The sequence below is a fragment of the Rhea americana genome, unplaced genomic scaffold (genome assembly GCF_003343005.1).
Source record: "Rhea americana isolate MKP2758 unplaced genomic scaffold, rheAme1 scaffold_13, whole genome shotgun sequence".
In the NCBI taxonomy this organism is placed as follows: domain Eukaryota; kingdom Metazoa; phylum Chordata; class Aves; order Rheiformes; family Rheidae; genus Rhea; species Rhea americana.
In genome coordinates this window covers 7,984,816-7,994,238 of record NW_028185372.1, presented here as the reverse complement: position 1 = coordinate 7,994,238, position 9,423 = coordinate 7,984,816, and positions in this window count along the sequence as shown.

The window sequence follows — 9,423 nt, the reverse complement described above, 5'->3', positions numbered from 1 at the left end:
AAAGCAAACTCAGCATCTGAGAAATATCAAAAAAAAAAAATTATTTAACACAGCATTTGAGAAATATCCAAAAAACACCTCCTAGGGAGCACTCTCCTGCCTTTAAGGGTACCAGGAGTTAAAGAACAGCARTAGTGCATGTGCTGACTGTTAAATACATCATCCCTCTCATATCTGCTACTTAAAACAACAATATTCATCCTTTAGCCTCAAGGCACAAATTCTTAAAGCCCCTGTGCAAGGGTGGGCAATGACGCCCATGAGTGGAGGTTCCCCTAGAAACAAAAGCAAACAGTTTCCCCTCCCTCCTGCTTTGCTGGACCAGCCCCACCCTGAACATGCCTGCGACCACTGCTAGCAGTGGACAGTGTGATTACAGGATCCATGCGTTTGCTTGGGGATGATTTGCCTAGTAGCAGCCATTAATTCTGTAAATGGTTTTAAATRTTACTTTCAGTGTAATGGAAAACGAATTATAACTAGAAAAGAGACCAGGAATTTGCTAGGGTTTTTTGGTCCATCCTCATGATGTTTCCAGAGTCTGTACTGGACAATGGCATGTAAGAGAGGAATCATGAATCGTACCCTTTGCTTCCCTTCCTTTTTGGGTTTGGCTTTTTCCAATGTGTTAAATTGTCTCTTGGTAGGCYCAGATGCCAGATTTTATGGGCCTAAGAGCTTTCCCCTTTTGACTTAAGTTTCAAGGATTTACTTTAAAACCTCATCAGGTGCAGAAAACCAAATGATGTAACACAGAAAGTAGAAATACTAGAAACCTCTGAGAAACATRAAGACTGTGGTTTTAGACAGAGGATGAACTAACCAGCTCAGATAGAATAACATCCACCATCAGCTTTCTGCCATCTGTAATGTGAAACACTGAAGTAAAATTAAACTAACCTTGCTGAGTGGACACTTACTCTGTGGTTGAGTGAGAGACCTAGGTCATAATCAGGGCTCTCAATCTTGCCTTTTTCCTTCCTCTGACAAATTAAATTCCCTGCTTGTGGTCTTTTATTGCAAGTCTCTCTCCTCTCTATTCCCTAAAGTCTCTCATGAAGGTCCTAGGCTAGGTATAAAGTCAGCCTTGCTACTCAGAGAGAAACAAATGCCTATTTTAAAAAATATAATGAAAAAAAGGCTTGACATCTGAAAAATACCATCTTCTTGCAATTTTTCCTATTCTATCTTTAGAAATGCCATCTCTGCTCATCTTATCCTATACACTTTGGAGTTTACTTCCACTTACTGCTGGGAAAAGGACCTGATATATTAATAATTTCTCAAAAAGCAGACAAGCAATGGACATTCTGCAACTCTTTGGGAATTAATGATTCTCCTCTGATCTGTCTTTCAAGTACTCATCCTGAATGAAGAAACTACTATATGTACTGCAACTTGAAGCTGCTTGACATACATGTTTAAAGGTACAAGCAATATGAAAACAGCCAAAGCATAATTACCACCTGACATGACACACRGTGCTCTTTGAATTGGGTTCAGTTTGTTCCAAGTTCATTCAAATAAGTGTAAATGSAGAAAAAACTTCAGGCTCAGTTTTCTCTCATGCTATCCCTCTCCTTTTATAGTAATGTCTAAGAGCAAATTGTAAGTTATTCTTACCGGTCTTTCCACTTTGTGACTCACGCCTGCCTAGCCCTAGATATAGGTGGTTGTTCTTTCTTTCTACTTTATATGGTGCCTGTGCTTCATCAGGACAGACGCGTGTTATTGATTTCACCTAAAGCTCCTTATCTTTTGGGCATGTAGTCACAGTCAACATACTATGTCAGGCTTTGGATTTGAGCAGCTTAACTTTAGGGTAAGGTGAGTCTAGGACAGGCCTACTTCTATCAGTATTCTTTTAAAGAATTGGTAAACCTTTGTTTTAAATAAAAGCTTTTCCACTCATTTAATGTTACTGTTTAATTAAAAAAGCAGTCATCTATAACAACATGAAACAGGTTTATATCCCAAAAGCTCTCACCAAACAGTTTAAAGTTGAAGGGCTGGTACTTGTCCCGTCTTGCCTTTACAGCTACTGCACAGCATAATCCAGTGCTGCCCATCAGATCTGAACACAGGGAACAGCAGTTGTCTGACTGTGAATCACTTCTCACCTCAATTAATACAAATATTGAGTCTGCACAAAGTTGACAGTTTGAGACATGCCTAAACTTTCTTTGTAACTAGCACTTAATGACTGATACCCGACACTTGGACCTGACACTGAGAGTGAAGTCAACAGTTTAGCACTTTGTTTTGTAAGAGTGATTGGAGGCTCAGCAGAAGGATTCAGTGTTTTTTGTAGAAGTTTTGGAAATAACGTTTCTGTAGATGGAAAGGCTCACATTGCTTATAACAGCTCTTAGAGATGCTCCTTAACTTTCTGAAGYGAATTGTCTTTCCTTTGACTCTACCTCAATCATGTTTGCCTCCTGCAAAGATTTTAATGAATTCATGGACTACAAGAAATGTTCCCTAGAACAACGGATGCTAAAGCTAGATCTGCAGAGTACAAGAACAAAGCCAAATCTGGGTATGAAGTCGTRTATTTGTACCAGCAGGATCTGATTCTAAGAGTTGATCTATCCAACAAAGAAAAGAAACTTATAATATTACTCGTGTAACAAAATACAACAAAATATCTCATTTCATTTAACATGCAAATAACCTGCAGTCCGGGAGATGGCCAATCCAGCAGAGAAACTGGGGACCAGTTTAAAAAGAACCCTGACAAAACCCATTCCAGACATTGCCCAATTCTGACTCTAGATAATTAGCTAAAATCTGTCAAAGGCTGATCCTAGTCACTGAAAGGCACAGTTGTCTAAGAGCATCTTGCCAGTCTTTCTAAAAYGCTGTGGTGATCTCATTTTATTTCCTAGACAGTGGACAAGTGTCAGCAGGAAAATTACTTCCAGCATTATCCGTAGTTAGTAACCTCACCTTCTGTCCAGGGTCTTAATCAGCAAAGATACTAAAGTGCTTCATGATCCTTATTAAGGGGGTTCTTCTGGGCTAAGATTTGTTGACAAGGACARGAAAGAAAGCTTTTAGCTTGGTTGTCTGAATCTACAGGAGGAATACAGTTTTTAGTAAGAGAAACTGGTTAGTGATGGTACATTTTCCAGAACAGACATAGGCAGCTTTAATACCTCTAATTTGAGGTTCACCACTCAAATTAGTGTTAGAAAATTGAATTGATCGATCTGATTCCCAACAATCCCAAATATCCACAGTTCTTGCTCCCTTCCTAGGAGCAGAGAATAGTCAGTGGGTCTGGAAATCAGACTACATCACTCTGGGTATAAAYAAACATTTGTATTTGTGCTCATATTGCTTATAATATGTAATACTGGGGAAAATTCTGATTCAAACCATTATCTGTAACCAAAACTAATGGATATAYGTGTATGTGAAAAAGACAGAAAGAGAGAAAAGCCATTTATGTGTGCTAGGCAACGTTATACTAAAGAATTAACAATATTAGATATTCTACTATTGCATTCTATTTCATGATCATAATAAATACAGGTATAAGTGCCTTATTGATATAATAATACATCACAAACCAGCCTATTTTGCCTGTCRCATTTTTGTGATTGTAGCTTTATGCATAAATGAGTATTGAATGCTGGTAGTCAGATACGAACTCCAGGAATCAGTCATTAGAGAAACAGAAACACAGTCTTGCCATGAGAGAGCAGTTGCAGARTCCAGCTGATTGATCAGAGGCCATGTGGTAACCCGACCTTCTCTAAGTCTGTAAATACAAATAGCATCTGCTGGTGGAAGCCACCTTAATGAGGCTGAGTAGAGGCCAGATAAAGCTGGATATGTAGAAATAAAATGAAGATTTCTGACAGTGAAGCTAATTAGCCTTTGGAGCAACGTAGGAAGCAATGTAGTGGAATCTTTTTTTCTCAGAAGGAGAAGTAAACGCTTTTTAGAGCTAGATAAGACATCTTTCTAATGTATATATTTAGAAAAATCAGAATGATGGGGCTTAATGAGACACCCAAGGAGGAAATTCTGTAGCCTGTGCTATATATGAGGTCCAAGTAAAGGGTCACATCATGTCATCTAGGTTATTGCCAGCTTCTGAGATTTTACCATGATTCTCACAGTACTGAATATTTCACATGAAAAGCCAAGGCCCAAATGTAAATCATTATGTTACAGTCTCAGCTTTCTTATTTCTTTTCTTCTTAAATGTCCACTTCTTGCCTTCATGCATAGAATCCCAGAATTCTTGAAATGAGGAGTGGAAAGTAACTTCAGCAGGTTATTCCACAATGCAGTGCAGCAGGACTAAGCACAGCCTGTTTGATGCATACCAGATGTTTGTCTAATCTGTTCTTAAAAACCTCCTGTAAAGGAGATCTCCATGTTTCTGAAAAGCCTGTTCTGATGCTATGCTATTAGAATATTTTTCCTAAAATTTAATTAAATAAAATTCAGTTGTGCCCTAGCTTTTGTAGAGAAGGGGAAAAAGTTGATTTCTGCCTTCTTTAAATAATTTTTACATATATGCRAAGTGTTATCATCTTCTTTCTGTCTCTGCTTCCTAGACTAAACAATCCCAGTTCTCTTAGCCTTTCTCAGAGGTTCATGTTTTCTGAACCTCTTATCATTTTGCTGCAGTTCTCTAGCTTGTTTCCAATTTGTCTACAGTTATCTTAAAATGTAGTGCCCAAAACTGGATACACTACTTCARCTGAGGCTGCACCAGTGCCAAGTAGAGCAGAATAATCACCTCTCTTGTCTTATATGCAGCATTCCTGCTAATACATCTCGAAGTGACATTTGTCTTTTTTGCAAGAGCATCACATTGTTTTCAAGAGAGACTTGAAAATGTGACCCACTGAAGTTTCAGAATTCAAAGGACAAATAAAAAGAAGAGTGGAAAAAGGTTATTTTTTAGTCACTTGCACAAAATGTGACCTGGCTCGATATATATAAATGTCTTGTGTTGGCAGTCCTGACTTAAAATCAATGAACCTCTATAGCCCAGCCTCATTCAATTTGCATCAATGAATGGGAAACCCCTGGCAAATTACAGATTTTTGAGGAGTGAGATATAAATGAGCGAACACTGTAAAGAACAATGAATCACAGAACACGCTTTGATCACTTATCTGCAAAATGGTACTAATTCTGTACTAGCAGCTGAATTGCATGAAGTCTTAGTGAGGAAACCCTGCTGCAATGCTAAGAAACTGGGAAAACTTTTTAGGACTTGGGGAAGGGGGACAGGATGTGCAATTTGTRCAGCATGCCAATTAATGATATGCAAATATGGAAGGTTCTAATGTAACTGTCTTTATAAATTTACTARTTGTTTTTCAATCTGTGGCCCTGGTAGCCATGGCTTTCAGCAAACTGTATTTTTATGCATTTCCAAGGCCAATGCWTCATGCTCAATTACATCAGTCACCTCAGGTACTCCTGTAACTGAGTTTAACACRTTCTAGCAATGACTTGTCACCTTAGCAAATTTAGAAAGACCTGATTTGCAGAATATAGGATGTTAAATACMGCTTGCATGGTAAAGAGACTGTCAGTTGTTCACAGATTATTTAAAAATATTTATCTGTGTTTGATGATTTATAAACCCAGTGCAACTCAACTTTCTTTCAGCAATAGATAGCAGCAGAAAGACTCTCCTCAGCACCACTTCCCAGGACCTGGACAATCTGGGAAAATACTTATTTTTGACCACTTGCCTATTTAAAGTGTAAGTCTAATTGATTTTACAAGGGAGAAAGAAAGAGTGAACGTGTCATTGTGTTTCAGAACCTGTATCAGGAGTTTGGCCAGGACCGTCACGGGTAATTTGCTTGTTAGCTTGATGTGAGACCTTATGAGTGTTACGGTGCGTGTATAGGATGTCTGGAGTGTCTAATGATCCACAGTCAAGAGGGAGTGTACATGTTAGGAAGAGAAGCAGAAGGGCAGGATATAATTCTTCTAACAGCAATCCATTACGTTTCAGGGCAGGTCAAAAGGCAGATTTGGTTCTGTGCCTGTACATCTCTCCTCCTGACATAAGAGAGCCACTACTTGAACCAAAGTGTTTGTATTAAACTGCTATCTTGTGGCAATGCGGCTGGGGTAGACACCTAGAGCTAGGTCACAGAGAATACAYGGCAAAAGACAGTTCCTCTCACAGGGCAAATAACAGTCTGAATAAAGACRCAGAAAAAGGAAGTACTGTCATAATGTACAGCTGAGGATACTAGGTTCACTGAAGAGATGCATCTTCCCCAACATCGCACAGGTCTCCAGCAGAACTCAGCTCATATCCTTTTCAATGCAGAGCTTTTGGTTAGTCCTCATTACATGGTCAGCTAGCACTGTATAAATAGAATTATTCTCCCAAAAGTCAGCCTTATCCATCACTGGGATTGTCTCAYGATATCTGTGTACTGTGAAGAAACATTCTCGTTCATATTATTTCATACATTATTTCATATAACATTGCCATGGACCAGGCAAGTAAAAGCAAACCTTGTGAGGACTGAAACTTTCTTCYACCCCTTGTGCTGCAAACTGTCCTAAGAAATGATAACACACCTCAGAGATATTGTGGACCAGTACTTTTTCACTTGTCCCTGAGCACATCTCTATGCTCATCACTCTGTGCTCAGAACATAGAAACAAGAATTGAAATGGGAATCCTGATAGCTGATTGAAATAAATTTTCTGTATCTCACGTTTTGGCTTAGAAGTATGAAACACCAGATCTGGGGAAATATATGGCAGGTCCCTAGGGCATGTTAGTAAACTATGGCTTGTTATTATTTAGTGTTTATCACATATTAGTGAACTACTGCTGAGCAAACAAGCAGGAAGATGCAGGCAAGCAGTTCATGGGAGAGGAGTAAGACACAGAGCTGGGAGAGTAAAGGGCAATGGATGGGAGAACTGATAGAGTGGATGTCTCACAGCAGGGTTCATGTGCTGTGTTTAAGGAATATCAGAGTAAGGCATATTCACYGGAAACTCAAGTCTGTAAGACAACTAAAGAAGCCCAAATGTACCTTGATGWTAATAATATTGAAATGTCTCCTGGAAGGGCTTGTGGTTTACACAACCGTGAGTGAGATTATCTTCTCTGAGTGAGAAAAAGAAAAGAAAATTGTTCAGCATGGAATTTTTAGTTAGTCTGCATAAAGACTGGCCCACATGTTTCTCCAGCTCTGGTGCACTGGGTAGCACGTACAAAACTTCAGTAAAATGCCTGTATCAGGAGCACAACAGTCAGTGTGACATGACCTTGCCACATAGCACTTGGCTCAGGAGCAGTGAGACTGTGTCTTACAGAGTGTTATGTTTCCTTGTTTACAGATATCTTTGTGTCATGAAAAAAACTGTGGAAYGAATTTTACACATTTTCCCCTTTCTCTTTCTCTATCTTCTTAAATAAATTCATTTTTTTCACAAGGGAAGTTCATGTGAGTTAAAGACTCAGGCTCCAACCTTCTCAATTAAGCAATAGTAAGAAGATCAGAAAGAGAGTTTCTCTTTCTTCAYCCTCTCTCTTTTTTCATACCAATAAAAAGTCTTCTTGCCCTCCTTAGACATCTTTACCTTATGTACAATACTATCATTTGGCATGAATTCAGTAAAAACTTAAAGTCATCACTGTCTACCCTCCACTTCAACTTACCCTGTTAAAGACTGTAATCTTATAAAAAAATCCCTGTATGTCCAAAGATTTAAGAATGAGGACCAATTTTGGAGACAGGTGAATTTATGCCAGGTAAATTCAATTTAAYTTAATTGGGAGATTTTTTGCAGGATGATTTTCTGTGGCAGGTATGTGTTCTTTTAAATTTTGCTCTGATAAATGAGAGAGGCCAGGGCAAAGGATCAAGCACTGCCCTGAAGTCATCTTTGCAGTTTAGTCATTAGCACATTCCCTGCTATGCTTTTGACCCATATCAGATAGCTCAGATGACTTTCGGATCTCACCTAAAAGATCTGCACTGAGTTCTTCCAAAATAAGCCTTGAGATCAACAGGGATTTACTGGAGTCAGTCACGGTATTGCTGTGTTTGTATTAGTTAAATTGCATCACAGAAGGAGGAGAGAATAGCYCCCCCTTTTGGGAAATGCCCTGGAGAGGCTACACCTCAGTCTGTCATCCTTCCAGATGGACCAGAAGAAAAAGGAAAGTGGCAAAATTTCCTTAATGGGTAGATATCCATCGTGGGCTTTTTTCTTTTAACTGAACCAGTTTTAGGAGACAGAACTTTGAACCTCAACTTCTAGTGCTGTGATGAATACCATCCAATAGCCAGGCATGTTTATGCAATTTGCAACATGTTTATTTCTTGACTTAAAGTCATATCTAGGATCATTTCCGAATTGGCCCCAGCACTTGCAGGTGGGCTACTGACTGCTGACTAGGCAAAATGCAGAGTGAGAATTGCAGCTGGCACCTCAGGTGAAAGAGCCAAAGGATCTATGAGAAACRCTTTGAATCTTGCCTCCCAGAGTTGCTGACTTCTGGAGGCGCTGTGTGCACACTGGAAGCCAGATAACGAGGCATCATGACTTGGTTCACGAAACCAGTAAAGGAAGGGAGYGGGTTTCTGCTTGGTAGCTAGTAGCTTGTGTGTCTAGTGGTAAGAAGATCATTTTAAAACCTTTTGAAGAAGGATAAGTGAAATGGAAGTGTCACTAGTTATGGTAGGAAGTTTCAGCCTTCTGCTTACAAGAGACAGTTTAATTTAAGGTCCACAAACCTTTCTTGCCAAATACCCCCACTAACAGTGGCAGCAGACACCATCATGGGCAGTAGTAGCTCTTGGCTCTGTGCCGAGCTGTGTCCTGTCTCACTGAGATGTGAATATCGTTGTTTGGGAATCCCTGACCCAGCAGTCTTATTGCAGACSTTGGAGAACGGCTCTTCCGAAATCCAATTCTGTTTGTTATCACCACACAGCAGTAGTTGCACCTCAGAGACTGCGCCTCCCTTGGAAAATTACTCAGCCACTGTAACTCTCTCCCTCAGTTTCCCCATTGTAATAATGAAGGAAATTACACCGTGAATTACACCCAGCAGATCTTGACATACAAGGTATGTATTTACACTATTTTGAGCACCTGCATCCTTCTTGCACCTGGCCTGACCTATTTATTTGTCTCTTCTCCTTCTYTCTGGCTACCTTTTTTGGCTTGCAAATTCCTGAGTCAGGAACTGTCTTTCTCTGCGTAGCATCTCATAAAACTGGGCCCTGCCCTGGGCTCTTGGTTCTGTACCAGCGCAAACGCTGAACAGCAGTAAACGCTCTGAGGATTAAAGGGTTAGCACTCCTGAGTCTTTTAGAGGAGGACATGTGGGYTTTTTGAAGCAAAGGGAATGTAAAATACCAATGAATCAGAGTCAGTCGTGTTTTATGCTCCCATGGC